Raw genomic sequence first — 25,364 nt, 5'->3', positions numbered from 1 at the left:
TTTTTTTTTTTTTAAGATTTTATTTATTTGCGAGACAGAGAATGAGAGACAGAGAGCATGAGAGGGAGGAGGGTCAGAGGGAGAAGCAGACTCCCTGCCGAGCAGGGAGCCCGATGCGGGACTCGATCCCGGGACTCCAGGATCATGACCTGAGCCGAAGGCAGTCGCTTAACCAACTGAGCCACCCAGGCGCCCTGTTATTTTTTTTTAATCTCTCAAACTACTGTTTGGTTCTTTTTTCAAATGTACACTTGCTTTCAGTCTTTTGTCAAAAAAATATTAAATGTAATTAATTTATATTTTATAAATGAAAGTTCCAGTAGTTACAATCTTTTTGGATTTGCTTCTTGTGTTTGTTTTTCCGAATAAATTTATGCTTTGTTCTACCTTATTTAGTGCTGATTTTTAATACGATCTCATGCCCTTTGAAATTTTATCTGCAAGAATTATTTAAGGCCTTGACTTAAGTGCTTTTCTTTTTGTGGGGTTTTTGCTTGCTTCTGCAAAGTACTTGGGGAAATTATCAACCTTAAAACTGAAATTTATTTTTAGATGTGACTTTGAATTACATGAGGGTGAAGTTATGAATTTTCTTCAATTTTCCTTTGCTTACACTGCACACAGAACCAAGACCAAGAAAAGTAATTATTCTTACTCTCCTTTAAGAGCATATTCATCCTCTCTCCCACCTCTTTCATATCTGTTTTATTTGTTTAATTGAACTCACAATAAGAGTTGCTTCCAGAGATCCTATTTATACAGAGGGTTTTCCAGTATAATCTAACCAATTTTTGCCAGCCAAAGCTGTTTTTTGTTTATCAAAAATGTTCTCAAATCCTAAACTGTATACCATGAGGAACTGCCAAATATCCCAGAAAAAAAGTCTGTTTCAGTGCCTGCTAACTTCTCTTGATTTGTGATTTCATGGTGTTCATGCACTCTTAAAATTCCCTTTACTTTCCCACCAACTCAGCTATATAATTAAATAATCTTTTTAAAAAAATAGATTTTTCAAAAACTATATTCTGTTGGCATTTTTTAGTTTTTACTAATGGGACGATTTCTCTAGACAGACAGTCCACCATATTGTCAGAAATTAAAAGGAAGAATGACTACGGGATTTCTGGTTTGAAGAAAACAATGAGATGTTATGATTCTAGCCTTAACGTCTTAGACTCAGGAAGGCCCTAATCAGCCTTCCCTATTCAAAGGGGACAGCACAGAGCTACTTTTCAAATCATTACACATATATGAAATGTCAAGATCTTCACTAATTCTGGAACAAGCCTAACACTAGACACCACTTGCTTCATTATTGAGAGAAGGTATTATTTTAACCATGGTAAGCAGCAAAGAACCAATAATCCTCCACTACGTTAAATCAAAAGAGATTCCTTCGGTAGAAGGGAGAGGTGATGACTGGAAATTGAAATGCAAGAGAGAAAGAGACAAAAAGACTTCCTTTATATTCATATGTCTGTCTGTTGTCTAAAAAAGGAGGGAGAAAAAATTGGTCTTATACCATATTGAACATTCAGTTCAAGACATAATGCAAACTGTATAGAAATACACTTTTGAAAGATGGTCTAAATTAGATCAGTATCTGCACTCAGAGGTCTAATATGCACACATTTAATATGTACAAATATGAACAGACAATGTAGAGTCTCTTTAACCTATGGTCTTCTTCCTCTATTCCCAATCTCAGTTAAGAGTACCACCAGCCATTCATTTAGGCAAGCTAGAAACTTAGACATCATTCTTGAGGTATCTCTTACTCTCTCCCCAAATCTACTTCATTACCAAATCCCCTACACTTTGTCTTCAAAATTTTTTCTGAAATCATTCTATATTTTCTCATCCCCTCTACCAGTACCTTCATCCAAGCTTTCATAATGTGTTACCTGGACTACTAAAATAGTCACTCCTCCGGTCTCCCCATATCTACCTTTGTCCCTACCCAGCTGCAACCAGAGTGATATATTCAAAATGTAAATCTGTTCGCATCATCTCCCTACTTCAAACATCTCTATAGTTTCTCATCACTCTGGGAAAAGACAAAAGTCTTAATATTAACTACCAGATCCATGTTTTGATCCCACCTACCTCTCGAATAATATTCTTCCCAATACTCTTTTTCTCTCTTTGCACCAATACACTGTCCTTCTTTCTTTTCTTCATATTCACAGTGCTCCTTCCTGCACCACAAAGCCTAGATCAGTTTCCCTGTAAGAAATACTCTTACCTTTCTTCTTTCTTCTCCAAGTTAGTTTCCACTCATTATTTAGATATTAGCTCAATTCCCACTTTCTCAGTGAAACTCCTTCTGCACTTCCTTGATTAGATCGTATCACCTACTGCAAAGCCTTATGGAACCACGTACTTCTCATTCAATAAGCCTAGAGTAATTGCAATTATTGAATTAATCTCTACCTTTACTCTAGCTGAAAGCTCCATGAATACAAGGATATTACCTAACATACTCATGCCTCTAAGAAGCAGTTTATTTCGTTAAATTGTAAAATATATCAGAAAAGGAAGCATCTATATAATGTACTTGTACAGGTTAAATATTAATAATAAATGAAACACTGAATAACATTACCCAAGTAAAGAAAGAACACATTGAGAGCCTGTGGAAGTCTCATTGTGCCTTTCTACAATCATATATCCACTTGCCAGGTATATGCCCAGATAATTAAGCATTAACATGAAATTTTGATCATTATTCCCACTCTTCCCTTCACAGAATATTATTAAGTGCATTAATATTTACATATTATGTAAAAAAGTGTTCAGATTTTCTAGTTTTTGAAAATATATAAAAGAAATCATACTCAAAATATTCTTCTTTGATTTGCTTCTTTCACTCAATGATATGTGTCTGAGATTCAACCACGTTGATGGTATACCTCAGGTTCATTCATTCTTACTCCCATATAATGTCCTATTGTGTGAGTGGAAAGCAATGTCTTATTTTTGTTCTAGTGATAGACCTTGGGATAGTTTGTTGACTTCTGCTACTAGGTATTGCTGTACCTGACTCCTCACACATACGTGCAAGTGCTTGGCTAAGGTATACAGCTAGGAAAAGAACTGCTGGCTTAAAGTGCTACCCAAACTTTCAGAGATCATTTAAATTAATAAATTGTGAATTATATTTTTTGCTATACATATGTATTTATTGAAGTATTATATAAATTTTCTTCATTCTCTACATTTTTTTCAATATACCTGTTACCTAAATCAAAGGATACGCTTTTTAAAAAATTTACCTATTTCATTAATATATTCATTCATTCAACAAATACTTATTGAGACACTCACTATGTGTCAGGTACTATACTAGATGCCACAGTATTCTTAATTTTTTTTATAGTTATTCCAACAGTTAGAGTCTGGATGCTTGTTAGATGCTCAACACCACAGCCTACTCACCGTCTTCAGAAGGTAAGGTTCATTCTGATACCAAGAACCACAGTGAGAGCATGAGTGAAAATACACCTGCAAAGAGCCAGTATGGGGGATGTTGTCATTTGTTGCTAAAACTGTCCTAAAGAAATCATGTATTATTGCTTCACTTCCAATGTAATAGCAGTATCTTTAAACATTACCTCCCAAACTTTTTTTCCAAAAGTAAAGTCACTTACATAACAATATGGAACAGAACACACAAATTTAAAATGTTTAAATCTGATGTTTGTCTTGCTTTTAAAATAAATCATTCTATTTCTCTCCCACCTCATCATGACCCCCAGGCCTGGAACTGACTTTACATGATGGAGTTTTAACAGGTAACTATTACTCCTGAGGACTAAAATAAACATTAACATAGTTTGATCAGTGGCAGGGAGTTTCACGGTACTTAGCCAATCATTATCACTTCCCAACTACTCTTTTCACTTTAAACCCTTTTATCTTCCAATAAATAAGAATTGCAATAATGGAAACATTGTCTGGTCTGCAGTTCAATGATATAATTAAGCTTCAACACGGGGCTATAATTTGGGTGTCCCAGAGAGAAGATATTTATTGCCAACACACCCTAACAAATATAAAAGCTGCTTAATGACTATGCATGAAAGCCAGTGTTAAAGGAATTTTTTGTGCTTACTTCCTGGTTGAGAGGTATAAGAGAAGATATAAAAGAATCATCCAATTTATCTGGAGAAATTTTTGCCATAATATGAGCAGAAGATCTAATTTATAAGAATAGCTTAAATTCTTTAAAACTCGTTGTTTTCATAACCTTACTTAAATAAAAAGCATGTTTTCAAAATCATATTCACTAACACACAGTAAAGCTCAGGATTTGTGTGTGTGGTGTTTGTATGTGCTGTGCTTACCTAAACTATTTACATGATCTTTTTTTTTTTTAATGGATCAGTTATTTAATTATATTCTTTGTAAGAAATTTAGAACACCAATTTGTGAGGGTAAACTCCATTTGCGAGAGAAAACACAGAGCGGAGGTAGCCCTGAAGCTGAGGAACAGCTTTGGTCTTTGGCAGAATTTGCGAGTCCACAGCTTTCTGATCAACCTTGCGCTGCTCTGTAATCTCGTATTTCTCTTTCTCGGTGTGGAAGATCTCACCCTCCTGGTGTCTGGGCTTGCGCAGCTTCTTCTTCTTGAAGTAAGCATCAGTGAGATGTTTGGGGATTTTCACACTGCTGATATCAATTTTGGTAGAAGGAGCAATAACGAATTTCTGGTGTGTTCTACGCAGAGTTACTCGATTGAGGGACAGAGGTCCGGTCACAAGGAGCAAGCCACTGCTCAGTTGCTTCAGGAAAACTACCCTCTGCCTCTGTGGTGCCCAGTGAGGATGATCAAAATGGTCCCGGGAGTGATACTAGCTCGCAGCTTTCCCACGTGCTGACTGAAAGGGTTTTTGCCGTGGCTCAACAGCTTTCGAGGCACATCTTCAGTAGGGTAATACCTAGGCATTTTGCGAAGTTTAACCACTCGGGTACCACCGTTCTTGTCACCACCAACTGGTTTTGTGACAGTAGCAAGAACTTTCTCCTTCTTCTTCTTTTCAACCCTGGATTTAGCTGCCGAATACTTTCCTCTTGTACATGGCCTTTCTGGAATACATAGCCGATCGGGAATATCTGCCAATTCCTCTGACAAGGACAGGGTTTCGGCTGCAGTGGGGCTTCCCCTTCTTTGGCGTTTTAGCCTTGGGGTTACCCTTCTTAGCCTTGCCACCGGCATCAGCCTTCTTAGCTTCAGGTTTCTTCTCTTTAGCATCCGGCTTCTCAGCTTTTTCGCCTGCCATCTTGCAAGATGGGAAAGAGAACTAAGGTCCCCTACATGAACTCTATCTTAAACACAGTGCAAGGGTATGGTTTCATGAGGTTCATTAACATAAACAAATACCTACCTGTCAGTTGGTAGTGTGTATTCAGTACTTACTAAATGTGAGGTGATACACATGAGCAAATTCCATGAAAAGTAGAAGTAAAAGGTGTCTACAGCCAAAGTAGTAACAATAGTTGTATGCCAATTACATCTCAATTTAGAAAATAGTTTCCGCTATTTTTATTGTTAGAAGAGAAGTTTAACAGTTTAGGAATATATTTATGGGGACTAATACTTACATAGCTCCATGTATGATAAATTTGTACAGAAAGAAAGGGGATCATCTAAGGCAGATGTAACTTGTTAGGTTTTGCCACGAATGAAACACAGTTTCTAAATACAACTTTGTTACTGCTTTCCTAAACTATTTAGTCTCTCCCCTTTTGTTTGAGGAGTATAATATTCTTACCAATATACAACATAGAAATATTTGTACTGGTATTTTAAATTGATTTTAAACCATAAAAAATTAATATTAGCTAAATATATGTATCCTCTATGATCCAGCAATCCTGTTCCTGGGAATATACCCATTAGAAATGAGGGCTCAGGTCCAACAAAAGACATGCAAAATATGTTCAAGGCAGCTTTATTTATAATAGCCCCTAACTGAAAACAACCCAATGTCCATGGACAGTAGACTTAGTAAACTAATTGTTGTTTATTCATTCAATGGCATACTGCAGAACAATGAAAAAGAATTAGTTACTAATATATACAGCAACACAGTTAGTAGGCAAATTTAACCTATGTGTGAGTAGGAGCATAATGGTTTTTTTAGGAAACTGGAAATACTCTGGGTGTCAGTGGTTACATTTTACATATGTAAACCTTTGAGTGTATGCTTAAGATTAGTTAAAACTCAATAAAAAAATCTTCAGTTAAAAGCAAAAGCAATACAACAATATGTGTCAAAAGCTAAAGAAGGCTGACTTGTTGACTTACTAAATTAAATTAGTAGGGAAAAATCAATTTTTTTGAAAAAAGCTGTGTTCATGTACAAACATTCATTACAAAATTATGAATGGAAAAAAATTAAAATCAACCTGTACAACAACAGGAAAATAGGTGGATTGTGTTATTTCAATTTAATGGAATTTTACATGATATTACAAAAATAATTCTAAAAATGTCTCTAATAAAAAAATTTTAATTAAATAATCAGTGAAAAAATCCAAATACAAATTATTCATGGTGAATAAATATAAAACATATGCATGCCTATAAACACACTTACATAAAAGACTAGGTAGAAATGTACAAAGAAGAAATGTGTGTGTGCTGAATAATGGAAGATTCAATTTTCATTTTAAAAAATTCTTTGAAGTTGTTACAACTCTGCTCTAATAACAGTAAGAACATGCATAAATATATTCAATATTTCAAGAACTAATTAATGTAAAATGTTACTAAGGGCAGAAAAGGGATTATACTTCAAATAAAGTAAATGACATAGAGAGGACATAGAGGAAAGCACAAGTACTAAATTATGCAAAAGGAAAAAATTCTAGGCAAAAAATTCAAATTCATGTGTAGCTGGGTGTAGATTTGTAGAATCGAAAATCAAGGAAGAGGGAATCCTGCCTTAAAAGAACAAACTAAGGCCGCTGAATATCAGGTAAGAGTTTGAGACGGTAAGTGTTTCAGAATACCACCTCTGCTATTAACTAGCTGGATAATGTCCCTCTAAAAATGAGAATAATGATAGAATCATTGGGTTGTTATCCTCAAAACGAAATGAGTTAAAGCAGGTAAAACATTTAGAACAATGCCTGCCAATAATAAGTACTCAATAAATATTAGATAATGCAATAGGAAAATTAAAGCTGACAGAAGAAATAGATTAATTTCATTTGATTTTTTTCTAAATTTAGCCTTCAAAAATTTATCAACCTCACAGCTTTATCAAAGTTATATTTAGTTTGGTAATTATTTTTGTCATTACTCAGAAATTTAATATTAATTTTTGCAAATAGTGTTCGCAGAGGCCTGGTTCACACAATGGCAGCTTTGTAGAAATTCAACATGATATAGTAGGTACATAAGCATTACTCTTTTCATATAAACAATGGTACTTGTTTCCACGTGAGCCTCAAAGCTAATTTTAAGAATTGGAATGTAGTGGTTATTAAATGGCTGGAAAAACGGATAAATTACAGCAGGGGACATATTAGACTTGTGGATGAGTATTCAACAGAGCTATTACTGCTTCAGTACAAATCTATCACCTAGACCCAGAATATAGACTCTGTCCCCCCACCCCTCAAAGCAAAAGTGATAAAACATAAAACACAGTCACCAGGGAGCTTGTATTGTCCCCCCCCATCTCTGTGGCATTTCTTCAACAATTTCCTGTTCTGAAATTTGTTATATGGTTCTCTCTTTCCTCCTCCTCTATGGTTCTTTTGCTCCTCTATTCTCCATATGAAATATAGCACCATAATGAGTGGACAGGTAATGTCCTCTATCTATCATCACCACCCCCCAACAAACAAACAAGCAAACAAACAAACAAACACAAACAAAAGTAGTGGTTTCCAAGGCCTCCATCAGGAACCACAGGAAGAAATGAAAGGTGCTGCTCAGGACAATCCTGACAAGCACGGTGCCTGAGGGCAGACGAGATGCTCTGCACCAGTAACAGTCCTCACCAGCTGCAGTAGCAGCACCTGGAGGCGTACTGGAAATGCAGATTCTCAGCTCCACCCCAGAATCACAATCTCTGGTGGTCCCAATAATCTGCATGGTTATGAGCTCTCAGGTGATTCTGATGCCCACTCAATTTTGAGAATCACTTGTAAATGCCATTCTGTATAAACTGCCTCACAACTAATTCTTACAAGTAGCGGAAAGCCTAGCAGAACCATTAACTCTTTGGTGTAAACTAACCCTTGTTAACTCTACTTATCCACAAACATAATTAAGAGAGAAATGATAGGTTTTTCATTTTCATACATGTGAGAAAATATTTTTCCACAAATCAATTAAAAAGTCTTTGAAAACAGAAATCTGACCTATCTAATCTGAAAAATCAATTCAAAGTTAAGAGTGTCCCAAAATTAAATCAAAAAACATCCCAGACAATGAAAGAGTGTTATACTGAACCTCATCTGAATCACCAGTGGATTCTCACGCACTGAACAACACGATAGCCTCTGGCCACGTGTGGCTACTGAGCACTTGAACTGTGACTAGTGGGAATTGAGATGCGCTGGAAACATAAAAATGTACTAGATTTTGAAGGCTTACTAAGAAAAACAATGTAAACTATATCCTTAATGATTTTTATGTTTATATTGATTCACATGAAAACGATTACATTTTTGACATATTGGGTTAAATAAAATAGGTAATGACAATTACTTTCCCTTGTTTCAACCTTCTTGCCATGTGGCTATGTAAAAATATAAAAAAGTACACATGGGGTTGCACTGTATTTCTATTGCAGAGTTCGGCTGTAGAGTCCTAAACCAGCAGTTAGTAATAATCATAAAAAAAAATTATGTCATGACATATAAGTTTTCAAGTTATTAAAGAAGTTTTCAAGTAGATTAAAGAATGTGTCAGACCTTCTTTACTTTATTAAATATTTAGTATTTCCTTTCTTCTCTTGCTCTCCTGGCCTTTTGTTTTATCCCTTTTTACAATGTCCACTCAAGTTTCTGCTGCTGAGACCTCTCAGCCAGCTGGGCTGACGTGATTATCTCCAAACAACAATAACTACATAAGAACGCACAAATCAGAAGAAACTCCTAGAACCCTCTCTGTGGAGGTGACATTTAAACTGAGGAGGAAAGGATGAAGACATTCAGGTCATGTTTATGTGTGGGAGGTAAGGGTGAGTTTGGAAGGAGTTCTGAATGAAAAGGGCAAAGTTGTGAAAAATAACTTGGCTTTTTTTTTGAGAACTGAGAAAACGTGGATGTGACCAGAGGTAAGAGAGTGACCAGGGGAGGCCAGAACATCAAATGCCTCAGAGGCTGCAACAAAGGGTCTGGCCTTTATTCCTGGCACAATGGGCAACCAACTGGATGGATTTCGACAGGGGGTGATAGGTTCTTATTTATGTTTTAAGATCACCATTGAAGGGAACACTACGGAAACTGAAAGAACAGTTAATGGACAGCTGGAGTTGTCCAAGTATGCAATTACTGTGGCTTGGATGACACAACAGCAGAGAGGGGAAGGGGTGTGGAAACTGCAAGGCTCATTTGGAATAATATTGGCAGATCTCTAATTCACTGACAAATTAGATCGGGTGGGTAAGGAAAAGGCAGATATGAAGAATAACTCCTAGCTTATTGTTTAAGCAAAAAAAAAAATGAGGGTTTTTTTTTCTTTTAAATATCTACTTCCAGGATCATAAGAGGAAATTAAAAATCATGGAGATGAAAAGAAAGGGTATTTCCACTTATTAAGTAACTGCCAAGTACTAGAAAATGATGCTGGGTGGTTTCTTCTACTGGTGTTGTCCAATTTAAGTTTTTCAGGAACCCTATGAAAGTAGGTAGCATTCCTCTAGATTAGAGATGGGCAAACTAAAGCACAAACAAGTTAAATAACTTGTCAAGGGTAACTCAGTAGCTTAGTCTACTGTCTAATTCCCTCTGTCTTAAATGCTTTACACATACCACCCCATACCAAGACTGATAATTTTCTCTAAATCAATGAACTACTGTTCCTAAGATATTTATTGCAAGATGGCTGAAGACATAATGCAACCAATCTTCCACAATTTGAAAACAGACCCACTGGAGTGAGCACACTGCTCCAAACACGTGTGATTTGCAATTATATTGTTAGTAAAACAAAAGTGTTTGTGAGAATGAATCGTGGCGCTTTTACTGTAAGCTGAGTTGTCAGGATTCTACCTGAGAAACTCTGAAACAACCTGTTTAATGCATAACTTCAAATACAGAAACTGCCCTTTGTACCTTAAAGGCCTTGTGTGTTTATCTCTCTCAACCAGGGAAGAGAGGATGCAGCCATGGATAGTGTCCCTCAGAACTGGCCTGGCATTTGGGCACTTTCGCTACCAGCATCAATGGTGCTTTGCTATATGTCTCTTTCCCATTAATTCAAGAAATACACAGTTTAGCAGTCCTCGCGTTATTGTATAGATTCCTTTGTACATCCAACGCTTCTTAAACTCAGTGCTTCTAAATTAAAGTGAGGCATATATGTCTTATATGAGGTCTTGGACACATCAGAGAGTGAAATCTGAAAGAAAGACATATTTAAAATGTTTCTCCAAAATGCAAACACAGTACCTGCCCTATTTTGGAGTTCAGCTTAATTTGGCATTGCTCTTTAACTTCTCATAGTCTCAGTGATACACATATACATACCCACTGACTTTCCCTCTACTGGTACTTAATCAAAACACTGCACCAGTTACTCAAAGGCCAAGATGGGGAAATAGTAGTATGTACATATGTAGCATATAGAAATATTTAAAAAAGGATAATAGACTTATTATTAGTAGTCTAGATTATTTATAGAAGATTCATCTTTCTATGTATTATTCAGTGATTCCAGATGGTATCCTCAAGCCACATCAATTTTTGCCATTTGTCCTAACCAGACAGGCTGGTCAAAAGGGAGGATGCATGAAGGCAAGAATGACAGTGTGGATTGGGGGGGTATTAAGAGAGAAGAAGGCTTTCTAGATGTCAGCATGAATGGTTTGGTTGTAGACTGAACTGATTTAATTTATAGTCTAAAACAAATAGATGCATGAGCCATAAGGAGGATTTGAACATATATGTAGTAAGACTAACTCACTTTATGGTTACCCTGCTGTTTGTTATGTGATGAATTGTGTCCTCCCCCTACCCTAACTCCCAACCCTAACCCCCAATACCTCAAAATATGACTGTACTTAGAGATAGGGTCTTTAAAGAGTAATCAAGTTAAAATGAGGTCATATGGATGGGCCTTAACATAAAAATGGTGTTCTTAGGAGATTAGGATACAGACACTCATGAAAGGAAGACCAAGACACAAGGAGAAGATAGCCATCTCTAAGCCAAGAGGTCTCAGAAGAAACCAAACCCACCATCTTTATCTTGAACATGTAGGCCCCACAATTGTGAGGAAATCAATTTCTGTTGATAAAACAGCCAGTATTTTGTGAAGACAGCCCCAGCATACTAGCGCACCTACCTTAAAATATTTTATTCATTAATTTTCTTCAAGTAGAAAAAAATTTTTTTTGAGATAAGTTCTGCATACTTTCCCTATATGTGGAATACATTATATCAAAAAGAGGAGCTATACAATCTCTTTGGTGTATATATCTCTACAGAAATGGATTAATGTAATTCATTCATAATTCATATATATATGATAAATGAATTTTATATATATATATATATATATATATATATCTCAGATCCAGGAATAAGCGATTTGTATATTACAACATTTACCATAAACCAACTTGAATGAGAATTATTTTTGTATTTATTTCTCCAACTATTTTGCTAGTTCCTAAACTCTAGGGATTCTATTTATTCCTTTTACCATTTAAGCCACTACATGTTTTGCCCATAATATTCACTCAAAAACTCTTGCCTGATTGAATTAAAACCCTTTTCAATGAAGGATATATTTTTATCAGAGCTACTTGTTTCAAATATACAAGTTATCAATTCAATTTCACAAAATGAAATGTCAGGTTTTGGACTCACTTGTAAGAAAAAATATGTGCTTTATATAGGTAGAAAATGACGTTATTCAAAACTGTTTTAGATTTAAATAAAAGAACTACGTGTTATGCATGCATTTTGTTTGTTCTCCTTTATAATTCAAGTGTTTAATGCAGTTTGAGGACATATATCAAAAATATTCTCTACTTAGATAACAATTACTCTGCGAGTTGTATAAGTTTCAACTTTCTGGGAATCAATGCATAAATAGGAGAAAAATATGATCGTTACAATTCATAAGCCATGTGGTAACAGAAAGTAGTTCTGTATATACTATATATGCTAGGTATAAATATCCTTACATTTCCCAGTTAACGGATCCATAATTTCAGGTAGCAGGATTCTTTGTCCAGAAAGAAGTTGATGAACTAAACTAAGAAAGGAAAATCATCTTTTAAACACTCTAGGCCTTTTAAATTGTAAGCGTTCTTTCCTATGAAGTTTCATTATCAAATAATCACACGTTAAGAGATTTTTCAACTAATACTTATCCCTGACTCCTGAAGAGAAGATAATAATGTACACACAATTACAATTAAGTTAATATTCAAAATGCTTCCATTCATTGTGCAAAACTAGTTAAAATTCTGAAAGTCCACCCCTTATGCCTCAGGTTTTACATCATCAAACATGTGCCTATTATAATTGTTATCCCTGATTTTAATAAATTAAATTTAAGTATTCAATTAAAAGCTCCAGTTCAGTGCTTTTCGATCTATTCTAACCTGTCTCAGGCGTCAGTCCACCATGGTGTTTGTTTACATATGAAGCATCAGGTAAGTTACTTTAACCTGATAGATGCTCAAATGAGCCCAGGGAAATCAGTTACATGCTTCATATAAATAATGATGGGACACAGAATATGAGGAAAATAAAATTACTTTATTTCATTTTTAGTCTTAAAAGATACTGTGAAAACTGAGAGGAAATTAATTGTGTAGCATCTCTATTAGAAGAGGAAACGAAGCTCTGGAGGCGAAGGGTCTCCATTCACCCCTGCTGCTTCCATTTAACTAGCTGTGCAGTCTCAGCTAGGTCTTTACCTCTTTGCCTCAGTTTCCTCATCTGCACAACAGAGATAATAATAGTTTATACCTTATGGTGTTAGTGTAAAGACTAAATGATTTATGTGAAGCACTGAGAGCCCAGCACACAGTAAGTGTTTAATAAATGGTAACTAGTCATAGTTGTTAATGGTGGTAATAAGTTATGTGTATGTGTTTATATCTATATTATGTATATGAAACCTACAGAAATAGGGATATATAGAAATATTAACTTGATATAGAGAGGATGCAAACGAGCACTTGATCTCAATATCTGCCTTGTGTCTGACTCTATACTGAACACTTTAAATGTCATCTCATTTAGCTTTTTTTTTGAGTAGTCTCTCTATGCCCAACATAGGGCTTGAATTCATGACCCCAAGATCAACAGTAGCATGCTCTACCAAATGAGCCAGCCAGGCACCCCTCATTTAACCAACACATTGTGCCCATGAGCAAAGCAGGGCTAACATGCTCATAGCCCTACAGGCTTGAATCAAGTCTGTTTGACTCCAAAGCCTGCATCTTCTTCCCATTGCCCCAAGCTATCTAAGTCATATACATTTGATGAGAAGGATTTTACAAATGTGCTTTAAAAGACCCTCTGCCATTCCAGATTAATTGGTGAGAAAATAGCAGTCCCATGCTAAATCTGCATAGACATATTTCACAGTACTTGAACAGTTCTTAAAGTGATTTTGAAATGATTACACAGAAGATATACAGAAAACATACAGCAATGTGTATGGACACATTAAACATAAATTATTAATTTACTTTTATGTACTTGGTAAGAGAGTATTTTGAATATGAATAAATCCCTCACTTGAGAGTATGAGTATTTCAGTTACTCTGGATTACCATCCCCTTATTTCTTTACCATGAAAAGAAGCCACAGAAATTAAAGATGGATGAAATTTGCAAAAAAGGAGCAAATGAGGAAATGTCAAAACTTCCAAGAGAAAAAAGAAAGAGAAAGAAAGAAATGAAGGAAGGAAGGAAGGAAGGAAAGAAGGAAGAAAGGAAGAAAGAAAGTCCTAAATGGTAAGCTTGTTCAGCATGTAATTTTTTTCATGTTTCTGAAATTGATAAGTGGTGCATGTCAGTGGTATGGGGAAACAAGTCAGGGCCCTGAACAGGACAAAAGAAACAGAATATACTGAGCCAAAGGATTATGTTTAAAAACTTCCTGTTATCTTTTAATTTCTCAAGAGAAACTAAAAAAAAAAAAATTAAAATTAAAAAATAAAAAACTGGGTCATCCTATGTTTCCTTAGCAAATTAACAAATACATATAATTTTACTTTATTCATCTAGAATCAGTTTACAAATAGAAGGACAATTAAAAACACTCAGAGTCTAGAAAACCCTCTGAGATTCTGGAATTTTTGTGAAATGTTCCACATTAACCGTAAATTGTCATTTTCAAAGTATAACTATACTCCCCAACCTTTCCCACGGTCTACTATGCTATTTCCCAGAACTCAGCAGGACACTATTCCCTGCCCTGCTGGGAGAGTGTACTCCTGAGCCTTGCAGACCAACCCACCTATCACTCTTGCATCACACATTAAACTTACACACACACACACACACACACACAAACTAAAAAGACATTGGCTCAAAATCTAAAAACCCATATTTAATACTGACTGCACGTGCCTCCAAGTCTTTGTCTTCCCATGGTTGTCAAAGGACTTAAATAAAATAATGTACAGGAAAGCACTATAAATCGTGCATATAAAAGAATTCTATAAACTGTAAAGCTCAATTATTAGTATCATCATTGTTACTAGACTGGTATTTATTAAAGTTAGTGCTCACAAAAAAAGGCTAAATTCCATAACATAACATAAAAAAAGTCTCTATCTTCAGACTTCTTCCTATTTTTGTAAACTCACTTTCCACCATCTTTTCCTATTTTACCACACATTGGGGTCTCATAAAGCCATAAAACTAACTTTATTTTTTTCATTTGCACATGCTATTCTTTTTTTATGACTGAAATATCATTTACTGTCTTCTTCTTTTAGTCAAATCCTAGCCCTTGTATAAAAATAAATTCATATGGGGGGATATAAACTTCTGATAAAGGACTTGTAGCTATAGTATATATAGAACTCTTACAACTCGATAATAAGAAAACAACCCAATTTTTAAAAGGTGGGTGGAGATGCACAGGTTTTGAACAAAACTTCACCAAAGAAAATACATGCATATACATAAGCTCATGAAAAGATGCTCAGATTCATCAGTCATCAGGGAAATGCAAATTAAAACCACAATGAGATCTCATCACATACCTTTTAGAATGTCTACACTTAAAAGACTGGGCATACCAAGTGTTGGTAAGAATGTAAAGAAACTAGTACTGGTGAGAACATAAAGTGGTACAATCAGGAAACCAGTTTGACAGTTTCTTCCATAGAATCCAGCCGTTATACTTCTCGGTAATTACAGTTGACCTTTGAACAACACAGGGGTTAGGGACACTGACCTCACACACACATGCAGTTGAAAATCCACATCTGACTTTTGACTTCCCAAAATCTTAACTACTAATAGCCAACTGTTGACTGGAAGTCTTACCAATAGCATAAACCGTCGATTAACGCATAGTTTGTATGTTACACACTTTATATATTGTATTCTTACAATAAAGGAAGCTAGAGAAAAGAAAACGTTATTAAGAAAGTCATAACGTGGGGCGCCTGGGTGGCTCAGTTGGTTAGGCAACTGCCTTCGGCTCAGGTCATGATCCTGGAGTCCTGGGATCGAGTCCCGCATCGGGCTCCCTGCTCAGCGGGGGGTCTGCTTCTCCCTCTGACCCTCTTCCCTCTCTTGCTATCTGTCTCTCATTCTCTCTCTCTCAAATAAATAAAATCTTTAAAAAAAAATAAAAAAATAAAAAAAAGAAAGTCATAACGAGGTGAAAATATATTCATAGTACTGTACTGTATTTATCAAAAAATCCACAAAAAAAGTGGGTCTGCGCAGTTCAAACCCATGCTGTTCACAGGTCAACTGTATACAAAACAAATGAAAGGATATGTCCACAAAGAGACTTTGTACAAGAATGTTCACAGTCCCTTTATTTGCAAAAGCCAAAACTGAAACAAAAATGACACAATCCAAATGTTCATCAATAGGTCAATGAATAAACAAACTGTAGCATATCCTTGCAGTGTCATGCTATTCCAAAAGCAAGCAAACAAAGAAGCATTGATAGATGCAACAAAATGAATGAATCTTAAAATAGTTATGCTGAGTGAGAGAAGCCAGACACAAAATAATACTGTGTGATCCCAAAGATTTAAATTCTAGAAAATACAAACTAATTTGCAGGAGCAGAAAGTATATCAGTGGTTTTCTGAGGAAGGACCAGGAGGCAGGGTTTACAAAGGGCCTGAAGAAACCTTTAGGGGTGTTGGCTATATTCTACCTTTATGGTGACTGTCTCACTGGTATAAACATATGTCAAAACTTTTTAAATCATGCACTTTAAATACGTGTAATTTATTGTATGTCGACTGCACCTCATATATCTGTTGTTTTAAAAAAGAAATAAGCTACTGATAGATAAACAAGACATTGGAATCTCAAAATTATTATGCTGAGAAAAAGGAGGACACAAAAAGGAATATATGACACTATTCTATTTATATATCATTCTGGAAAAGTCAACACCGGAAACAGGAATCGTATCAGTGGTTGCTATGGAGCGGTGGAAGGGGCTGCCTGCTAAAGGGCAGAAGGGAATTTGGGGTAAGGTGGGCACAGAAATGTTCTACATTTTCATCATGGTACTGGTTGTATGACTACATACATCTGTCAAAACTCACTGAAGGGCCGCCTGGGTGGCTCAGTCAGTTAAGCGGCTGCCTTCAGCTCAGGTCATGATCCCAGGGTCCTGGATCAAGTCCTGCATCAGGCTCCTTGCTCAGCGGGGAACCTGCTTCTCCCTCTCCCTCTGCCTGCTGCTCCCCCTGCTTGTGCTCTCTCTCTCTCTCTGACAAATAAATAAATAAAATCTTTTAAAAAAAACCTCACTGAAATGTATGCTTAAAAAGGATGGATTTTATGCAATGTAAATTCTATCTCAATATAATTATCTCAATGTAATTACATCTCAATATCAATAAATTATATCCCTCTTGACTTAAAAATAAAGAATTCATATGTCATCTCTTGTAAAATCTACTCCAGGAAAAGTTAGCAGGCCTTCTGGTAGGTTTCTATAATCCTCCAGTACTCAACATTTGCACTTACCACAGCATTAGTTTTTTTATTCATAACTCCAACCAGACATGAAAAATTTAGGAGAGAATCATTTCTAGTCATTGCTTTACCCCCAAGAGAGAATATGGTGCTTGAAAATTAGGTTTTTAACAGGCATTTTAATTCCATTGTTGGTATTTCACCTTCCTCTATTATAGTTGTTGGATTCAGCAAACACATTTTCATTAAGCTTCAGCTAAATGCCCAACTAAAGAAGTGGGCAAAAACAATGCAGTTCCTACCCTCAGAGGCCCAACAGTCAGCCTGGGAGAATGATCATCAAATATCCAACCACAATGTGTGATGAAGTTGGTAACTGTTATGTCAGGGAAGGAACAAGATATAAGGAAATTGATATATTGGATCAGGAGTCAGGAAAGATTTCAAAGGTGATTTTTGAGCAAAGACCTGCAAAATAAGTGGAAGTTGGCTAGAATGATGGGGGGGGGGGGTGGAAATGATGGTGATGGTGGGTAAGAGTGTCCGAAGGAACAGAAACAGTACTTTGAAGGCACACAGCAGGGTGCATTTGAGGAACTAAGAGATTTATTTCAGCTTAAGACTAAAGTAAGGGATCTCAAGAAAAGAGAGATGAAGCTTTAATGGAAATCATGGACCAATTCACCTGGCACTTCATGCTAAGGGCATTAAGAAGTTAACAAATTATTTTAAATGGAGGGGGAAAAAACAAAAACAAACAAACAAAAAAACAATGATCCAATCTGTCTTCTCTACATCTGCCTACCTGCTCTCTGGGAAACTGACTAGAGGCTTGTAAGACTAGGAAAGGAGAACAGTTGGTCGTTGCAAAAATTCAGGTTAGAAATACTAATTATTTTGCTGAAAATTAGCCCAAAATGGGAAACAATATTCTCCCTATCTCCCCTCCTAACAATCTGACTCAAATGCTGCCAGTCAATCTTAGGGGGAAAAAAAGAGAACTTTCATAACCCAACCTATTTGTAGACTTTTGGTGGCTCTCCATTGCCTAGAAGACATAGGTCAATCTTTGGCACCCAGTCACAATCTGGCCCAGTGTTCCTTTTCCACATCATCCCTTGCCATACCAACTACTCCAACTGTAACCTCTCCTTTCAGATGTAGGAAAGATCCCTACTCAACAACTTCTAATCTAAAGATCCCTACTCAACAACTCAAACATTAATTTTCTCTAAGCTACTCAAGCCAAATGTATCTTTTGTGTTTCCATTTTCCATGGTATTTCTACGTATTATACTAATAGAATAGTTGTCACCTTACATTATAGATGTTATATGTATTTGTCTTCTAAGTAGATTATTTGTGTTTGAGGGCAGGGACACTACTTTATTTATATTTGTATTCTAGGCACCTAGTACAATTTTAATTCCTGCTAAATTAATATATATCAACTTTATGTGCAACTTATAGCCATGATGTCTGAAACAAGAAAGCACAAAACAAATGAACAAATAGTGGGTCAGATGTCATAATCTTAAGTAAGTTAAGAGCACAAGCAAAACACAACACGGTTATGTGACCTAGAGGAACAATGCTCAAAGATTCAAAATATTAAAAAATACTAAATTACTGGGCCCAGATGATGTTATTAGCGAATACTTTAAATGAGATGGGGACACACTACCTAGATGTTTATGTTGACTTTTTGCTATCACAGATAAATGTGATTCTTCTATACTGAAATAGAGTATAGAAAAGTATCAAACATTCAACAGATAAAATGCTTAATATAAATAATACAAGAATTAATACACATATACTTTGTGAGTAATGACTATTATTCTCATTTTACAAGTTTTTAAACTCAGGCAAGAAACAATAACTTACTCAGGGATACACAGCTGGTAGAGAGCAAGGCTGAGATTTGTGCCCAGATCTTAATGATCCAAAGCCCATGTTCTAACCACTGAACATACTCCGGGCCATCTTTGTACACTGCTTAGCTAAAGAGCACCATGAAGTCAGGAGCTCTGCCTATCTTATTCATCATCTATCTTTGAGGCCCATTAGAGGGCTTTGCCAGGTCTCCAGAGCTCCATAAACTCTTGAAGACATACGTAATTTGTTTGTGTATGTAAATATAATTTCTCTAGAGAGAGGGTCAATAAAAACAGGTGACACTTATTAACAATTTACTATAAATCAAGTAGTGTTTTAGACGCATTATCTCATTCTATCAAAACAATAGCAGCAACACAGAATACGTATTGGGTACTTAATATATGCCAAATCATTGTTCTAATGTTTTCATGTATTAACATACATAATCAGCATACCAATTCTATGAGATATATATTATAATTCCATACACTTCAAAAATGAGGAGGGTTGACTTGCCCAAGTCCCTTAATCCCTGCTCCCTTTTTAGTAAATGGTTGGGAAGGGATATAAACGTCTCCATGTGACAACAAAGCCTTCTTTCTTGGCTTATATGCCGCGTGTTGGTCATCCTCAAAGACCTTTATGTCCTTCAAAATGTTAAGAAAAATGACCAAAAAAAGAAAAAAACGAACTCCTTATGCATTTTTCAGAAAACCATCTTGATAAAACCAATGGTTTTCATGGCAACACATCAGAGGCTATGAGCTAATTTTCCCATGCACAGATCATGTTTTAAATATATGTATTATTATAATATCATGTATTATATATGTATTAAAGATAAGATAAGGAGTATAGGCAATAAGGCAGATCTGTTCTTGAAGGTGTACCCATAATGAATGGGCAAGATAGTATTGAGTTGCAAAGGTACTTACTTACAAAAGCAAATGTGTATATATACAGATCCTGATACATCAGGAGCAGGGGTGCTGTGAGCCCTTACAGACAATTTGTGACCAAGAAAAACCAAGCCCTTACAGACAAGAGCAAGGGAACATAGCTTGGTCTGCGCATGGGGGATCAAGGTTTCAGTTCTCACTTCCCCCTCGGTTTGTCACCCTTGTGCAGTGAGCAACCCCATGACCATGTAGAGTAGCCATGGTTACTCTCCTGGCCTAGAGCCATGGTGCCTAAATTTGAATCTCCAGTTTTTCACCCGTAGATGTGTAACTTCAGTAGAGTTTTTAAATTTCTCTATGCTTCATTTTTCCCCATCTGAAAATTGGGAAAATATTAGTATGAACTATAGAAATTTGTTTAAAGAATCTAGAAGAAAAAAATGCATGTAAATGGCTTAGAACAGTTCAGCACGTATTAAGAATTCAGTATTAGCTACATATATATATATATACACACAAACACACACATATGTGTGTATATATATATATATATATAATTAATATTCCTAAATAGGTTGTCCAGCTGTAAGAGTAAGTCATACTTGAAGAATTTCTTGTGTCTGTGTATGAGCTGATTACTAGCAATAGGTGACAGTTCCTACGTGGAGGGTGAAACAGAAGTGATTCTACATGAAGGTATCATTGTACACCAGGTTATTTTGTTTGCATCTATAGCTTAAGGATCCAAAGCTATGATATCTCATTTAAAATTGTGTTTTCATTCCCAGGAGGGTGAATCCTCTTTTATGAAGGTGGCAAACATGTAAGTCAAGAGCCAAAAATCACAACAGCAACTACTAGGCACACACATGTTTGTAACATAGAAATTCTCACTTACCATGTACCAGTACCTCTAGCCATTTAGTAAATGGATAGATAGTAACTAATTCAATGGCATCCCTTACAAGCTCAAAATGAGACGGTATTTTGAAATGCATGTAATTCCCTTTCTACTTTATTATTTATTTTTTTGAATCTATTTATTTGAGAGAGAGTGCTTGTGAGTGGGTGGAGAGGCAGAGGGAGAGGGAGAGAGAATTGTAGGCAGGCTCCATACCCAGCGAAAGAGCCCAACATGGAGCTCAATCTCACAACCCTGAGATCATGACCTAAGCTGCAAACAAGCGTCTAGGCTTAACCAAGTGAGCCACCCAGGCGCCCCTCTACTTTATTATATTTTTAAAACAAAATTCTCAAGCTCTCTAAGTCAGATGTTCCGAGACTGTTTTACATAATTTCTAAATTATAAAACTCCAACAATAAGAAATCACTTTTTCAATCAGATTGGCAACACTTTAAACACATCAATATTATCCAGTGTTGGCAAGAGCATGGTAAATACACTGTGGGTACTTAGGAAGGTTCCTTGCAGTATCTATCGAATTTAAAGAGAACATCCCCCTAGAGCCAGCAATTCTCTTCTCAGAATAAATCTATCTCCTTGCAAAGATAATGTACACAGACATTTACTACATCACTATTTGTAAGGTCAAGGTTTCAGTCCTCACTTCCCCCTCAGCTGGCCACCCCTGTGCAGTGAGCCACCCTATGACCAAGTGAATATTCTGGGGGATACTGGCTGGCTACGTTGGGTAGATATAGTTAAAAAAAAAAAAATCTTCATATACTGACAGAGAAATATTTGATAAATACTAAATGAAAAATAAATTTCAGAACACTGGTATGATACGAACCATTATCCAATCTTTTGAAATAATGAAAGAAAAATTCCTGTGGTTACACACATGAAGGGACACAAACCCAACCATCAGTGGTGTTTACACATATGAAGTGGAATAGGGAAGGGGGCTCACTTTAGATTTACTATAGTATTCATGCTGCTTTATTACTTTTGGAATTCACAGAAATAACAAAAATTTTCAAAGAAATGGGGCACTCAAAAACAAAATTATTTACATGTGGGTATTAAAAAAAATCTTAGCAATCCCCAAAATTAATGTTGCACTGTTCCATATGCTTAGAATCACAGCGGCAGAATAAAAGCCTTATGAGATCTTAATAGACATATGTAGTAAGCGTTGTGCTACCTTCATAAAGCATGTTGAGAAAAATTCCATATTCGTAGGCCATAAATGGAGCTTAGGAGAAATGGAAAGAAGAGAACAATGGCTCTCAATTTCCATTCCACTTTTGTTTTTAAGATTTTTTTTAAAGTAATCTCTACACCCAACGTGGGGCTCCAACTCATGAACCCCAAGATCAAGAGTCACGTCCTCTATGGACTTAGCCAGCCAGGTGACTCTTTCTTCCATTTTGAAAAGAGAAAAATAGGTAGTTCACCACCACTCATACCACTTTCTCCCTCCACTTCCTCCTACAAATGGAACCAGGGAGCCGCCAACTCTCCTTGGCCACTGACTTCAAACACACAATAAATACATCAGGTGGCTTCATGATGTGTCCACAGAAGAGGAAAAGAGGAAGGTGTGGCGAGAGGGTGGGGACAGCAGGATTATTATGTAAAAGTAGTGATAGCTGGAGAGGAAGAATATTTTACTGATGAATAAATGTTTGTGGAGAGAGAGAAGATACATGTAAAACGAATGGAAAAGTGGGAAAAGGAACAAAACAAAAACAGGAAATGTTGCTATCAATGAGGTGGTTAGCTTTCAGGACATCCCTTTAGGTTTAGAGCTTCTGCATTCTGTACCCTCTAGCCCTTGGTGTCAAATCAAAGTTTACTGAAGACGGCATGTTGGAGAGGGGTCCTTCGACTCTGTTTTGGGCAAGCCTTAGAAACAGGCCCATCAGGTAGGAAGCACATATATTCAATTCAAAGATCTTATCAGGTGCTGGCTTAGTCCCCTTAGACATGGAATGATTATTGCTTAACTGGCGCATTGTTCCAACCAGCTTCCAAAGGACATCTCTTTCCAAAGGAAGCTAAAATGGTTTAAATAGAATTTTATATATTTATGTAACTATTATACACACACACACATATATAGTTTGCTTCTCAAATAATCTCCCAGCAGCGTCACCGGAAGATGTCCACTCCCAAAATGTCTCTATGAGAGAACTGACAGAAGCTGAGACTGGAGCAAGGCGTCGGGGTGATGCTCCAGGACCAAGCATCTCCCCACAAACCTCCTTGGCCCGTAGATATCCATATGCCATAGCCTTGCCCCAGGCCACAAACAAAACAAAACAAAACAAAACTCCCCCAAAGCCCCCAGAAACCTGGCAACCACGTGACCCACCGACGGCACCAAAGCTTTCTCTCCCAAACAAATCCAACTTTTATTTTACTTTTCCCGGGGGAACGGCCTGCGCATGCCCCCCACCGCCGCTCCTGCAGCCCTTTCTTCTTCGCCCCACCGCAGGCTGTGGGAGGCCTCGAGGTATCTACTTTCATCCCTGCCTGGCGTAGGAATCCTAAGGCTCAGCCCGTCGCGGCCAGGCGGGGGCCCCTCCTTCAGCAGCCCAGGGGGCACCGAGACTCCTCCTGCCCGACACCAGCCGGGAGCCGTGGACTCCGGCTCAGCCCCGGGTTCGGGCGCGGGCAGGAGAAACTTACCTGCGCGGAGGCGCTCCCGGAGCTCCCGCGTCGCAGTCAGCTGCGCCGCAGCCGCCGCATCTCCCAGCAGCAGGTTCCCCCCACCCACCCCAGCAGCGGTGTCCTGTGCCGCACTTTTCCGAGCTTGGGAAGTTGGCTGAAAGCGCGGAGGTGGGAGGTGGGGGTGGGGCTGGGTGATCTGGGAGAGGAGGCTTAAGGATTTTGTTGTTTGTTTGTTTGTTTGTTTGTCTGGGTCTCTAGCAAAGACTTTTGACCATATGCTGAAGAATATTAGTTTTGCTCAGTGGCGACAAGGCAGCGGCCTGACTCTCACAGAACGATCGATTTACTAAACAAACTGAAACGTGGGTGGGGATGTTAAACAGTAACCAGCAGCCTCAATGAAAACTGAAAGCGGCGAGGCCGCCACCGCCTCAGCGCGCTCATTTCCCTGTTCCCAAGGCCCCAGGGCGACCGGCGGGGCTGGCCAGCGAGTCCCAAACCCCGGGCCTCCCGTTGACCGGAGTGGCTCTCCAGGGCCTCCCCGAGGCCGCCAGGCGGTAACTGCCACACGTCACATGCCTAAATTCCCACCGTCAGGGCGAGGCCCTTTGAGGCTTGACCAGAGGGGCCCCTCCAGGTTCCGTGCCCGCGGCCTGAGGCCACCAGCGGCCCGCAACGCGGGCACCGTCCTCTTCTCCCGGTCACGCCTAGGCTAGGGCGGTGTCCACCCTGAGGCAGGACGTTTGTACCAGCCTTGGTGGAGAAAAGCCGCCTGACCCCAGAATGCAGATACAATTCCGAGCCAATGCGGTCCAGAAAAGGGCCGGAAGTATTATTAAAGGGAATTGAATCGGTTCCTAGGGACAGCGCTGCGGCCACACCGCTAGGGGAAGCCGCAACCATTTCATTAAACTGCACCTTGGCCGCTGGGGTTAACTCCTTCCCTGATGCTTGTGACCACCGAGAGTTAAGGGAAGAAGTGGTAGACTAGTTTCCCTTCCCCGGCCAGCCATCCACCTGTGGCTTCAGTCATTAAGTACCTCTTTACATATGTATCTGATGGAAAGCTTGTTTCTCCCTCCCAGACCCTAGGCGCCTGCTCAAGCTTTAGACTTCAAGATATGATGCTCAGACCCGTTCCCGACGCGCTGGTCATCTGGATCAGACTTTTGTTAACCAGGCAATATAGCCCAGAAGCTGTAGCTTTTAAAAACATCTCAGCAATTTAACTTGGTGGTTTCGGGAATGAATGACTTCAGGTCAAACAAGTAATTATCCTCATGAGATAAATAGTTACTTAATCCGTAAGGTTTTTCTTTTCGGACCAGGGGTTGGCGGGTATTTTAAGACTGTAATAACAATGCCAGGGAGATCAAAGAGCTAGGTGTTTTTTCTTTTTCTTTTTAGATCGGGCTTACTAAACTGTTTCCTCCTTCTGAGTCTCTTGCTGAAAAGCTCTTTTAAAAACAAGTTGTTGGTCGTTCTCGAAATCAGAACACAGGAGAGAAATAACATACTATTTTCTTTAAATCGACCTTCTTGAGCAAAACACATTCTTTGGGTCCTTGTTGCCCACGCGGTCTGAAAACCGAGTCACGGAAGCGGCCTGTCTACGTGGGCTCCAGGAAACCGTCCAGAGATTTGAGGCTGAAGAGTAACGATTAA

General features: G+C 37.8%; 1 protein-coding gene and 1 pseudogene across 1 annotated transcript in view; both read right to left on the bottom strand.

Moving 5' to 3' along the window:
• Positions 1–23,789, bottom strand: part of HNF4G (hepatocyte nuclear factor 4 gamma) — a 126,161-nt gene extending 102,372 nt beyond the window's left edge. The window contains exon 1 of the mRNA XM_031026885.2: positions 23,718–23,789. The gene's annotated coding sequence lies outside the window, so the exon portion shown is untranslated. The remainder of the gene's footprint in view (positions 1–23,717) is intronic.
• Positions 4,366–5,323, bottom strand: LOC102733518 (large ribosomal subunit protein eL6 pseudogene; annotated as a pseudogene).
• Positions 23,790–25,364: the final 1,575 nt, after the last annotated feature.

The sequence above is a fragment of the Leptonychotes weddellii genome, chromosome 4, assembly GCF_054177405.1.
Source record: "Leptonychotes weddellii isolate Sample4059 chromosome 4, ASM5417740v2, whole genome shotgun sequence".
In the NCBI taxonomy this organism is placed as follows: domain Eukaryota; kingdom Metazoa; phylum Chordata; class Mammalia; order Carnivora; family Phocidae; genus Leptonychotes; species Leptonychotes weddellii.
Note: the sequence above shows the minus strand (reverse complement) of the source record. Positions and strands in the feature narration are given on the sequence as shown.